Below are 13,338 nucleotides of genomic sequence, written 5' to 3'. Positions count from 1 at the left end.
ATAGATAGATAGATAGATAGATAGATAGATGATAGATAGATGATAGATAGATAGATAGATAGATAGATAGATAGATAGATGATAGATAGATAGATGATAGATAGATAGATAGGTAGATAGATAGATAGATTGATAGATGATAGATAGATAGATAGATGATAGATAGATAGATAGATAGATAGATAGATAGATAGATAGATAGATAGATGATTGGTGATTGATAGTGATAAAAAGACGATCAATAGATATATCTCAATTGCTCTAGAATATGCTTTCTTGGCATTACTAAGTCATTCTAGGAAAAAAATGTCTATGGGCTACAAGAGCCATTGCAGATTATGAGATTACAGCTTTTTAGGCATATATCAAAATGCCAGGACCCACAAAAATATGAGTGCTTCAATGAGACAACGATAAAAACATGTGCGTGTGCTTGCTCTTTCTTCTTGGTCATTGCCTGGCAGCTGAACAAATGCAAAAAAAGGGCCCCAGATATTGCCTATCATGGAATTCAGTGGTACTAACCCATAGTCCCAACTTGGGAGGCAGAATCAAGAGGCTCATAAGTTTGAGGAGAACCTAGATGATTTAGTTAGGTCTCCAGAAAGGAAACACAACAAAACGTCCCACTCTGATTCTGAGGCCCATTTATCAAGAGAGTGAAGGGGAGAAGAATGCTTCAACTTCAAGATAGTTGATCCCTTGGGCAGATCAATCACTGATGCTTCTGGGTTGTCTATAGACATATTGACTTTGCAGTTCCAGTGACCAACAGAGGCTGATCAAGTCACAAGATCCAGGCTGAGGATTTAAATTAAGCCTGCACAGGTCCTGGGATCACTCGGAGGGCTTATTAATATATGGATTGCTGGCTTCAGGCCTCAAGTTGATTCAAAGAGCCACAATGCAGACTGCACGTTGGCACTTCCACCAAGGACGCAGAAGGTGCTGATGCTGGCCCTGCAGCCCTGGCGAGTCACAAGTGGAGAACTGTCTGCTGGTAGAAAACATGTTGATAGAACTGATACAATTTATGAGTTCACAGTTCATCTTACGGGTGAAGGATGGCTCTAGGTCCAGAGACAATGTCTTCCTTGTGGTCATAAACTGGTACTCGGTTTCTTTTCCTGCACACAACATCAACTTAAGTCTCTGGAGCTTAAACAAGTGATGATTCATCTCATAGTTCTGTACCCCCAGGAGACTCCTAGCAATGCTTCCCTGTCACAGGCAGGCTAGCTGTGTAACATTGGCCCTATGTGTCTATAATGGAGCTAAGAAGTTCCTGTTGTCGATGTCTGTCCAACTCCATCTATTTGAGATAAGTTTCGATCCACAAACACTGCTGTTATATTCAGTGTAGTGACATACCATACAGGTTCCTAGCTGAGAAGCCATAGGCTGTCCCATACAGCCTACTGTAGAGCAAGCTATCCCATGCCATTTTTGGGCGCTTCTCAGAATGTTCACCACCACTTGGTAATTGGTGTCTGCATTCCCAGGGGACTTACTTACTTTTCTCCATGAAGGAACACCAGCAGCAGAAACAACAAACTGTTGGTCCTCTTGCTCCAGCAGGCAGCAGGATGGGAAGCAAAGGGGCCATGGGTTCACTGCGAATTTAAATGCTCCCAGAGTTCTTCAGGAAAACAAAACAGTTCCATTAAGAAGAACAGGGTCACGAACTAGGCAAATTCTTTTCCTGGCTCTAGTCCTCGATTTCTAGTCTTATCATTTCCCAGTCCTCTTCGCTGTTAATTGCCTCTCCTTGCCAAATTCCAAGAATACTGCTTAGTCCCCTTTGTATTGATCCTTTTTGTAATGGACTCCATAAGCCCAAGGAACATGCCAGAAGGGAGATAGTAACAGAGAAGTCTGGATCGTCTGGCTCCTCTGGCCCTGAAACTTCTGGCTGTCTATAGCCGAATGTATGTCAACTTAACCTCATCAAAAAAAAAAATCTGTGAGCAGGTATACATAGGGAAAAATAGACATAAGAAATTAATTTTCATACCAGCAATCTCCCTCTGTAAGTTTCTTAAATATGCTTTTTTGTGTATATTGGAACCTGCTTGGCTATCTCATCATTAAAGTTGCTTCTCACTTACTGTGATTAACAGTAAGTGCTAGTAGGGACCATGCACATAGGAAGCACCTTCTGTGTTCACACTCCAGAAAGCATCTGGCTGGACTGCTCTTCTTGGATACCTTTTCATTTTCTTTTTTAAAGAAACATTATTTAGGGAAAAAACACTGGAAATAATACCAACTTATTAGATTTGTGTTCTAGTTTTATTACTAAGCAACAAAAGTCTTAACAGTTATGAAGACTTGATCTTTCTGTTTGTAAAATGGGATGTCTATGGGTTTCTATTGCTATGATAAACATTATGACCAAAAGCAACTTGGGGAGGAAAGGGGTTGTTTCATCTAATGCTTCCAGGTACCAGTCTATCATTGTGTGAAGTCACAGTAGGAACTCAAGCAGGGCAGGAACCTAAAGACAAGAGCTGATGGAGAAGCCACAGAGGAGGGCAGCTTCCTGTCTTGCTTTCGTGACTTGCTCGCTCTGCTTTCTCCTATAATCCAAGACCACCTGCCCCAGAGTGGCACTGTACAGTAATTTGGGCCCTCTCACATTGATCATTAACAAAGACAATGCCCCATACACTTGCCTACAGACCAATCTTAAGAGAGGCATTTTCTCAACTAAGATTCCCTCGTCCTAGGTATGTCTAGGAAGATATGTTTGTGTCATGTTGACAAAAATCAACCAGCATACCAGACATATTAACAAGAAGTCCTTGAAAAATAGTTGATATGTTATAGTCAGTGGCCTGTACAGGCTCTGATGTGCAGAGAATTGTTCCAGCTTGTTCGTGATCATGTGGCCCTGTCAGGAGACTGGACAGCATAGCCCTGGTCTCAGGAGTTTGTGATATAATTAATGGGTAAAGGAACTGCAGGTCTGTTTCAAGATGGCCGCTACATTGCAACTGAACGGGGTAGTGGCACCAAGCAACTAGAAGCTGAGGCTGCAAACGCTGCTGACAGGGACCAGCCCAGCTGAGGGATGAACTCTGAGCAGAGATGTGAAGATAAAAAAGATACAGTTAAGACAGGAGAGTGGGAGTGGGAAACAAAGGCGAATGCTCCAGGCAGAAAAAGAAGCAAGCTCAGAGAGTCAGAGGCAAACAGCAACAAAAAAACTAGGCTGTTTTCAAAACCAGAAAGTAAGTGAACCTTGGCCTGAGGATGGTGAGCCAGAGAAAGAAAAATCCATGCTATTTGCATTCTGAGAGGCTTTGGGAACTTACTCTAAGGCTTTGAATTGCATCGGTGTGATATGATCTAAGTTTCGGATGGACCATGAAAGGCAAATATGGATAGCAGAGTCGGGACACCGCAGAGATCCAGGAGGGCTGTAACAGCCTGGGCCCACAGCTTCAGAAGTTCAGGGAAGACTTTAGTGCCAGAGACAGGGCTGGCAGTGGCTTGTGAGAGCGTCCTGGGATAGCAGGATGCGTGTGTCACATGTTTATATCTCCATAAAATAAACACACAATAAAAAAGAAGCACTAGACAGGATTGCAGCACTGTTAACTATGCCTTCAGAGTCGAAGACATCTGCTTCCTTTCCATCCTCTGCTTCCGTTGTCTGAAGGTTTCTATCAGATTTTTCTTTCAGTTTGCATTTACCAACCCACTTAGACTTCCTTCTTCCTTTATGAAAGCCTCATATCTTTGCTTTGGACCTTTGTCATTTGGGGTTGCCTGGCACCTAGCACCCATTATTGGTGGGAGGCTGGGAATTCCAAAAGAGATAGACACCATCCCAGGCCTCTTTGTATGGTAGAAGCTCAAGATTGGCACACGGTTATTCAACCAGCACTGAAAGTTTTTATTTTGTTTAGTTGGAGATGGGGTCTCATTGTGTAGCTGTGGCGGTGTGGGTTTCAATATGCTAACCAGTCTGGGCTTGAACTCACAGAGATCTACCTGTATCTGCTTTTCAAGTGTTTAGATTAACGGCCTGTGCTGTCACCTCTGGTCATCCAGTACTGGAAGTAAATAGCACAGACTATGAGCCAGGTGATAAACATCACAAAAGTAGTGACTCATTCTGTTGAATTATTCATATCATCCACTCAATGTGTTTGCTATTCGCAGTTAATAGATGAGGAAGTTAGATTAATTCAAGGATGCTCTATAGCATATAGAACTTAGATCTTAAGCCCAGCAAGGCTGGCTCCAAAAGCATGCCCCAATCATCAAGGACACTCCCAGCAACCTAGTGGTTGGGTCAAATCAGATGGCCTAGAGTTTTGAAAAATGATACAAAGCTACAAGGCTACAGCAATGGCCACAGTTGATGTGCAGAGCTGCTGGGCAGCATAAATGTCCAGTGCAGCACTAGCAGCAGCTACTGGTCTTGTGTCACGTCACCTGGCTGTTGGTGGCAGGCTGGCCTGATGCCAGGGCTCTCTGTGTCAAGGCTTTCTTGGAGCCTGCCATTTTGCTGAGTCTGCTGTCCAATTTTCATCAACTCCCAGTTTTCTACTTTCCTCTTAGTAGATTATTCTTTTGCTGAAATGATCTGCAAGCAAGAACCCTGGCCAGTGCTGTTAATTTACACAGCAGCAGGCAGCTAGCCACCATCATAAAAGTCAGGGCTCCAGCAGCGGCCATTGCATCTTCTGACCTCAGTCCCACAGTACGTCTCTTTCCGATGACAGTGTGCACAGTCAAGGTTAATGTATATTAGTGACTGCCAGGACTGGAGTAAATATCCCATGGCCAGGATTGGGGGTTCCAGAAGGAACACTGTCAGAGGTGCACCCTGTGTCTTCCCTTCCACAGCGGAAGGAAGTCAAGCCAGAGTACTCTGTCAGTCCAGGAGGATGGTGGGGCTGAGAAAGGTCATCTACACCAACCATCCTGGCTAGTGCCCTTTACCAGTCTTCATTTGTCAAATGTGGGGTTAACTCTGTGAGACTAAATTCCACCATCATCTTTAGAGCATAGTATGTTTGCTACAGAGATTGCTAGAATCCCTTTTCTGTGCTTGCTCATAGCACTGCATGTCACAAAGGGAAATGTGTACAATAGGTTTTTTTTTTTATTAGTTTGTGGGTTTTGTGTGTGTGTGTGTGTGTGTGTGTGTGTGTGTGATTGAGGAGATATCATGGATACAGATTAAAGAAAACTATTATGTAGATTAGAAAGCATCTTTCAACACTGGTGTGTGTGTGTGTGTGTGTGTGCTTGCATGATGTGAGTATATGAGTACAGGCATGTTGCACACCATGGTGCACACAAGGAGAGAATAACAGAGAATAACAGCAGCCAGCAGCTCTCATCTTGCACCTTGTTTGAAGCAGACTCTTGTTCACAGCTTGCCAGGCTACTTGGCTGCCAAGCTTTTACAAATTCTTCTGCCTCTTCCACACTGCACGAGTGCTAGAACAGCAGACACATGCACGGCGACACCTTTACAGGTGTTCTGGGAATTCACACTCCGATGCTCATGCTTGTGCGCCACTGAACCTTCTCCCACTGAGCTCCCATCCCCCCACCCCCCCCCCCCCACCCCACACCTGCCAGCCAGGAAAGTGTATTTGAAGGCAGTGGGGGCATTGAGAATGAGAGCATTATTTTGTTGTCTTTCTCCAAACTTCACTGATAGTCCTTCCTGGTTTGTATCTGCTCACAGCAAGATTCATTACAACCTCAAAACTTGCATCTCCTAGTGCCTGGTTTAAAATTTTAACTCTTTAGGACTTTGGTATTGGGGATTGACAAACTGACAGATTTGATGGTTTTTGTCTCAAATCTTAAAGCATCTTAAAACTAAGGGGGAAAGCCAAGCGTGGTGGCGCACACCTTTAATCTCAGCACTTGGAAGGCAGAGGCAGGCAGATTTCTGAGTTCGAGGCCAGCCTGGTCTACAGAGTGAGTTCCAGGACAGCCAGGGCTACACAGAGAAACCCTGTCTCGAAAAACCAAAATAAATAAANAAANAAANAAAAATTAAAAAAAAAAAACTAAAAAAAAAAACAAAAAACCTAAGAGGAAGTTCTTCACTATCAGTCATCAAAGTCCTTGCAGAAGTGGCTAGTGGCTAACAAAGTGGATACAAGGTGGTCCTGGAACACCTCACTGTGCCAGGAAGATTGTCACAACGCAATGGGGGCCATCTTGGAAGGGATTTCCTTGCACAAATCTTGTACACTGCGAGAACCAAGTGAGTCCCCACTGTAATAAATAGATAAATAAATAAGTGAAGAAAGACAGAAGCAAAGAGAGTCAAAGGGTAGGCTCCTAAGCAGTATGCCAAGTGCCTCCCAGTGAGCACCGGGAGACTCGCAGACACAGAAGATATTTTCACAGCCACCCCATAATACCATTAACCAGCCAGGAATTTTTAAAAAGTCAGAAAATTGAGAAGAATATTTTAGTATATGGGAATGTTACTTAGGGATGGAAAACTTACCTAGCCCATGCAAGGCCTAGGGGGGAGGGTACAACAAAGGACATTTTGAGAAGGAACAGTGTGGTTCAAGGGGCAGGACAAGCAACATCTTGACCAGGTAGTCAAACTTAAAGTCATCAATGAGAAGCAGATGGCCACCATTTACCTCAGGTGTGTCCCTTCGGGACAGAACACTTATGTGGCGTTCCAGCCAAGAATGTCTACCTGGACTATAGTCATAAAAGAATCAGACAGAGCTTAAACACTTGGTTTGAAGAGGAGAGAGAAATGTTTTCTTCAAAGATGCAATGTCATGAGAACCTGTAAAGTGTTCCAGTTAAAGAAACAAAAAGATATGAAAATCGGACATGATCTCTCTGCTGACATTGAACCCTGGCTTGGGAGGACATTGCCACTTCAGACATTCTTGGGCTGATTAACAAACCTAGGATATGAGAAACAGGCTGGGCACAAATATCCTACCATAGTTAAACTTACCAAGGGTTCACAAATGGACTGTGTTCATGTAAGATCTTGTTCTGTTTTAGGAACAATTCATGGATGTTGTTAGAGGAAAAGGCTACAGTGCGTACAACATGCTCTGGAGAAAACGCACAGGAGAAGAAAAAGAGGCCCAAGTTATACAGCAAGCTAATTAGGAAAAGAATATACCTGAGTAGTTTGTAAATTCTGTGTGTCCATGAGTGTGTGTGTGTGTGTGTGTGTGTGTGTTTGTGTTTGTGGTGTGTATGTGAGTATGTGTGCTTGTGTGTGTAGTATGTATGTGAGTGTTGGTGATGTGTGAGTGTACGTGGTGTGTGTGTATGTATGTGTTCTTACCCACTAAGGCTCCTTCAATTCTTATTCTTGTGTTTTTCAGATAGCTAAAAATATTTTCATAGAAAACTGAATGATTTGGGGGGAGAAGAATAGCCCCTTTCACAAAGGGGCATGGGGGGATTTATAGGAATCACGAGATGTTCTAGATCGAGTCTATGCCTATGTTTATAAAATCCTCATGTTTGCCATCTGTACACTTAGAGCTGGTAACTTTCACTACATGGAAAATACCTCAAAAGTGTTGTCTTGAAAAGTACAGAGGAAAAAGTCAAAAGGCTGCCCTGGACAGACAGACAGAAAGAAAGTGGGTGCCTCCCCTGCCTCTTCAGAAGTCCCCAGCGTCTGCTGCATTATGAGTGGAACAGGTCGTCTACCTGGTAGTTGAGGCTTATTCATTGATGTTAATCATCGTTATATTAAGATCTATTTTACAGTAAGACCTAAATCACAAAAACTCCATGAACCACCCCCCCCCCAAAGGGTCATGCATATTTCTCAGATCCTGGGAATATCACTCACTGTCCTCACTATCTGTTTTTAGCAGGAGAGTTTGTATTCATTTCTCGCTGGCGTGTGGACCACGCAAGCCCTAGCTTGTGAACAGTCTGTCACTACCATCTCACGGTCCCTGCTTTATAAAGCCCCTCCATCGTGACCCCTGCTCTTTCCCACTCCCCCTGTGCTGCCATGTCAGGGTTGCCATTAAGCTTTCAAGACACCACAATTAGGTTGGTTGTGGTTTGTTTTTTTTTTTTTTTTTTTTTTTCGAGACAGGGTTTCTCTATATAGCCCTGGCTGTCCTGGAACTCACTTTGTAGACCAGGCTGGCCTCGAACTCAGAAATCCTCCTGCCTCTGCCTCCCGAATGCTGGGATTAAAGGCGTGCGCCACCACACCCGGCTCACAATTAGTTTTAAGAGGAGATTTTGTTTTAGCTGATCCAATAACACCTGTTTGGACCCAGACTTTTATTATTTATTATAACTAAGAAAAGTGACCAATATCAATTTACAGTCTAGGAAACCCTGAGAGAAACACAAAGCAAAATATCTGTTAAAAAGCTACTTGGTGAAATTTAAACAAACCACTACACGGCCAGAATTGGTCAACTTAAATAGTTGATGATATCTCCTTGGTGCCTAAAAATTTCCAAAGAGAGAGAAAAAAAGAGGGTCAACAAGAGTTCAAGGCACACAATGTGACAGGCAAAGATGAAAGGACCACATTCACAGGCAAGAAATGGTAGAGCCAGCGTTTGGAACAGAGGTCGAAACAAAAACTCCAGTTTTGACTCCCACACTGTTACTGGGGCAGAACAGAAAGAAGGGAAAGTTAAGGGGACACAGGCGGGAAGCAAGCTTCATATTCTGTGGTCTAGTTTGTATTTCTGCTGGCCAAGATTCAAGGCCATCAACACAACTGATAGCATCAGAGTTTCCTACAGAGATAGTACCGCTCTTCCTAATGACATCTCGGACAAGGATTTTACTACTTAGGGCTGGGACCAGAATGTTCAAACCTTGCATGCCAGCATCTCTCATCTTTAAGGCCAAACAATGGACTTTGCAAAACCACCTTCATTAACATCTTAGTGGTGCACGCCTTTAATCCCAGCACTCAGGAGGCAGAGGCAGGCGGATTTCTGAGTTCGAGGCCAGCCTGGTCTACAGAGTGAGTTTCAGGACAGCCAGGGCTACACAGAGAAACCCTGTCTCGAAAAACCAAATAAATAAATAAATAAATAAATAAATAAATAAATAAATAAATAATTTATTCTTAATTTATAAATGCAATGTAATTTAATTTAAAGACAGAGTCCCTGTGGCCCTTTCTGGCCTCCAACTTACTATAGAGCTTCCTATATTGATTCTTCTGCCCCCAGCTTCCTTGTGGGACTATAGTTGTGAGCCTCCATCCCCCAGCTAGGAAAACCGTTAAGATAAGAGAAATAAATAAACCAACTCACATTTATCTTCTTCATTTTTAAATTTTGCTTAAACCTAGTTGTAAGTCACCCATGTTTGAGTTGTACAGTGGGTTTTTCTTTTTTCTTAAGACCTGTTGTGATGATTCATTCGTGTTTAATGTCAATGTAACAGGATCCAGAACATCTTTGGAGAGTTATTTAGATTAGGTTGGTCTCTGCGGAGTTAAATAGGTCAATTGATGAGGGAAGACCCATCTTAAGGATTGTGGCACTATTCTCACACTTGGGTCTTAGAGACTGGATACAAAGAACAAGGTTGACTGAGCACAGATGATCTCCTTCTGTCCCTTGACTATGGATACAGTGTGACCAGCTGCCTCAAGTTCCTGCCACCAGGACTTTCACCACAATGGAACTGTGGGACACAATGAACCTTTCCTTCCATAAGATACTGTTTTCAGATGATTTCATTGTAGCAAGAAGAAGAAAGGCAGCATGACATCATCTTCCTTCCCTCTGAACCATGTATTATCCAGTGTCTCTATTTAATAAACCCACTAACTTAGCTTCATTCTGACTTGTCTTGAAATACTTTTCTGTGCTGCAGTCAAGGATAGCTTTACCTAAGTGAAGAGCACCAAGAAGGGAATTCACAGGTGATAGCCCCTATGATTGGATGGCTTCCCAACATTGTTGACATCATGGGCTGAATTATACCCTCCTGACAACATTTATTTCTTTGAGTCTCAACCACCAATACTTTAGAGAATAACTGAATTCAGAAAGAAGGTCTTTAAAGAGATTATATATATATATATCTTTAAACCCAATTTAACAGCACTGGACTCCCTGTGTGAGGAAGAGAAAATACCAGGAATGAACACTCATGGTGGAAAGGCCAAGGGAGGACACAGCAAGGCTCCTGTCTGCAAGCCAAAGCCAAAGCCTCAGATTAAACAAACCTGTCAGCCCCTTGATCTGTGGACTCCAGCTTCTGACCCAGGAGAAAATGAATTCCCATTGCCTAAGCCTCCCAACCTGTAGTATTTTATCATGGCGGCCCGGATGGAAGAATGTATTTGACTTAAGTTAAATACCACATTCCCCTTCCTCCCAGACAGTTCCCAGATGAAGTCTATACCCAAGGTTAACAGTCCCAGTGACTGGAAACACTCATCTCACCTCTGCATCAGCCTGTGCATCCTGATTCCTGCCACATTTGAGTTTCTGTCCTGACTTCCTCCAGTGATGAACAATGATGTAGAAATAGGTCATGGTGTTTCGCCACAGCAACAATCACCCTAAGACAATCATTTATGCAGAGACATTGTCTTGGGATCTGCCTCCCATGTATGTGCCCACCTGAGGGTAGATGTTTTGTTTGGGTAGAATGGAATAATCCGGTCATACTTATAGACCGCCCCTTCCCATGTGGCATTAAAGTAGAAAAAAACTCCTAGTCAAGAGAATAGAGTTTCCAACCTGGATAGAGACCTAACATGGGTCAGGTAGTTCACTGGGCCAAGGGACTAGCCAAGGAAAGCAGGTGTGATGGTTTGTATATGCTTGGCCCAGGGAGTGGCACCACTAGGAGATGTAGCCTTGTTGAAGTAGGTGTGGGCTTGTTGGAGCAGGTGTGTCACTGTGAGTGTGGGCTTTAAGACCCTCATCCTAGTTGTCTGGAAGTCAGTCTTCCGCTAGCAGCCTTCAGATGAAGATGTAGACCTCTCAGCTCATCCTGCACCATGCTTGCCTGGATGCTGCCATGTTCCTGCCTTGATGATAATGGACTGAACCTCTGATCCTGTAAGCCAGCCATTGTCCTTCTAAGAAGTAGCCTTGGTTGCGGTGTCTGTTCACAGCACTAAAACCCTAAGACAGCTTATTTACCTTAAGCCATACCAAGAGGCTAGATGGAATAATTAGTCCTCCGATGAGATACTGTACCTTTTCTTCCCAGAATCCCTATGTAGCTTGTAGGTCAGCTCACTAAAAAAAAAAAAAAAAGTTCCTCCGAGAAGCTTAACTTTGTCTTTCCTTCCTTTTTTAAAGTGTGCTTTCCTTAACTCTTTGGGTTTCTTTTCTCAAAATGTCTCCCATCCCAAATGGCTGCTTGCCTGCCATGTGTCTGACCTCCACACCAGCTCAAACAAAATTGCCCTTTCCCCTTCTTTCCTCAGTTCTCCTCCCCAGGGAGCTGCTGAGGTTTTATAGTTTATCTGCCTGGTTTTTCCTTCCCTTCCTTCCCAACCTCCCCCTCCCTCCCCGTTCCCTCCTCCTCTTCCCCACTCTCTCCCTCCTCCTCTCCTCTTTTAAACTAATAAAATCATCCTCGAGCTTCTGTTTGAGCCCGGTCTTAAAGTGGGGAGCCCGATGTCCAGCGTTGTCCAGCGAGACGCTCGGCCTGTACCCAGTTATGAGCTCTCTGTGACCCAAGCCCGCATGCAGTAGCCAGCTGCTGGTGCAGCTCTCCCTGGCCTCTTTCTTGCAGTGATTCCTAGGCAGCCCCAGCAAGGCCCACTCAGTCTGCCTAAGTGTCCTCTGCAGGCCCCGGGATGCTGCAACTGCCGTGTGGCCCTAGGCCTCCATTCCAGCTCTCAGCAAACTCCAGGCTGGCCTGTGGGCTGTTCCCCAAAGTAGAAGCCTGAAGGGAGGCCCTAGACTCCACAGGAGAAGCCTCGTGAGAAGGTAGCCACAGGCCATGCCAACCATTATCAGACTGTAGTCCCCTGAAGATAAATCTGAGAAACTTCTGCAGTGGTTCCGATTGGGAAGTGAAGTCACAGAGGGTCAAGCTGCAGGCCTCTCAGTCCATAAATTACTTTGTTCCCACCAATCTAACTCTTCTCTTCCCCTAGGCTTAAGGCCTCAGCACTAGCAAAGGTGCCACCCAGGCTCAGGACAGGACTCAAGACTGCTGGCACTTCTATCCACAAGGGCATCCCCTGGAATTCACAGCACAGAGCCATTCTCTGTCTGGCTGCTTTCCAGCTGCCTCTGCTGAGCCAGCAGGGAGCCAGCACTGTGGGGGGTCCTTTCTTCCCCAAGGAGTTCCCGCTGCTCTCTCTGGCCTGGGTTCATCCTTTTGAGCTCACTGACCTGGGCCCAGTGGTCACCCTGTCTGCAGCTGTACCTCACATGGAAGTTTCAGTTTCTCCTTGCACCAAACGGCCTTCCGCTCTGCATCTGTCCTTAGGAACACCACACTCCTTTGGTCCAGCTCCAGCCTCTGCATCAAGGCCCTAGGATTTTTATCTGTGGTCTGGCAAAGATGTCAGTGTGAGGACTGTCCATTCCTTTCCCACTCCGGCTGCAGAGGCCTGTGGGATGGTGAACTCCCACGGACAGGTCTCAGGGGTGAAAATCCAATCTCTGCCTCCCCAATGGTGTACAAGACAGGTATCACTACTTTCCTACCAGGGTTGGTTTTGTCCAGTTTTGTCCAATCAGAAGGAATTGCGACTAAATTAAACTATATCCTTTATGGTCTTTATCTCCTCCTGTCAAGAAAGCACCCTACCAATATACTACTGGCTGTAGCCGGACAATAACGTGTATCCCTCAGTACTGGCCACTGACCCACACTTTTATAAAGCCCAGATTGGACTCTGCGGCTCTATGGTACACTTAAAGCACCCTTACCCCCAGCTGCAGACACATACATCACTGTGAGAGCTTCTGGGGACAGTAGTCCACACGGGATCCCAAAGTCCCATTTGTGAACTGGGACTTTTACAACTGAGACACCAGACCATCAAATGAGCTAATCCAGATACTCCAGAAACTGGTGAAGTTCCATCGCACAGACACAATAGCACATATCCTCCCCTGGTTCCTGAATCTTGTGAGTCACAGCCTCTTCATTTAGCTTGAGAACTGGACTACACCACAATCCATCTTTAGCTGGAGAGAACCTGGGATTTTAAGTCCATACCTGAAGCTCCAGTAGCTCCATAGAATTTGGAAATGAACAGGGAAATTGTCACCATAGTGATTGATAGTCTCAGCTGGGAGACAAGAACAAGAAGTACTTTAGGGAGTCAGAGTGGAACAAGAGGTAGGAAGGCCTGAGGGTTCAGTTACAGAGCCTAAAAGTGAC

At 44.5% G+C, this 13,338-nt stretch overlaps 1 protein-coding gene across 2 annotated transcripts in view; it reads right to left on the bottom strand.

Annotated features, from left to right (window-relative positions):
• Gna14 (G protein subunit alpha 14) overlaps positions 1-13,338 on the bottom strand; it is a 164,167-nt gene that overhangs the window by 148,009 nt on the left and 2,820 nt on the right. Inside the window, exon 2 of one of the 2 annotated variants that reach the window (XM_029472486.1) lies at positions 11,187-11,228. The exons of the other annotated variant lie outside the window; for it this stretch is intronic. The gene's annotated coding sequence lies outside the window, so the exon portion shown is untranslated. The remainder of the gene's footprint in view (positions 1-11,186; positions 11,229-13,338) is intronic. 2 annotated transcript variants of the gene reach the window in all.

Source organism: Mus caroli, chromosome 19 (genome assembly GCF_900094665.2).
Source record: "Mus caroli chromosome 19, CAROLI_EIJ_v1.1, whole genome shotgun sequence".
In the NCBI taxonomy this organism is placed as follows: Eukaryota; Metazoa; Chordata; class Mammalia; order Rodentia; family Muridae; genus Mus; species Mus caroli.
Note: the sequence above shows the minus strand (reverse complement) of the source record. Positions and strands in the feature narration are given on the sequence as shown.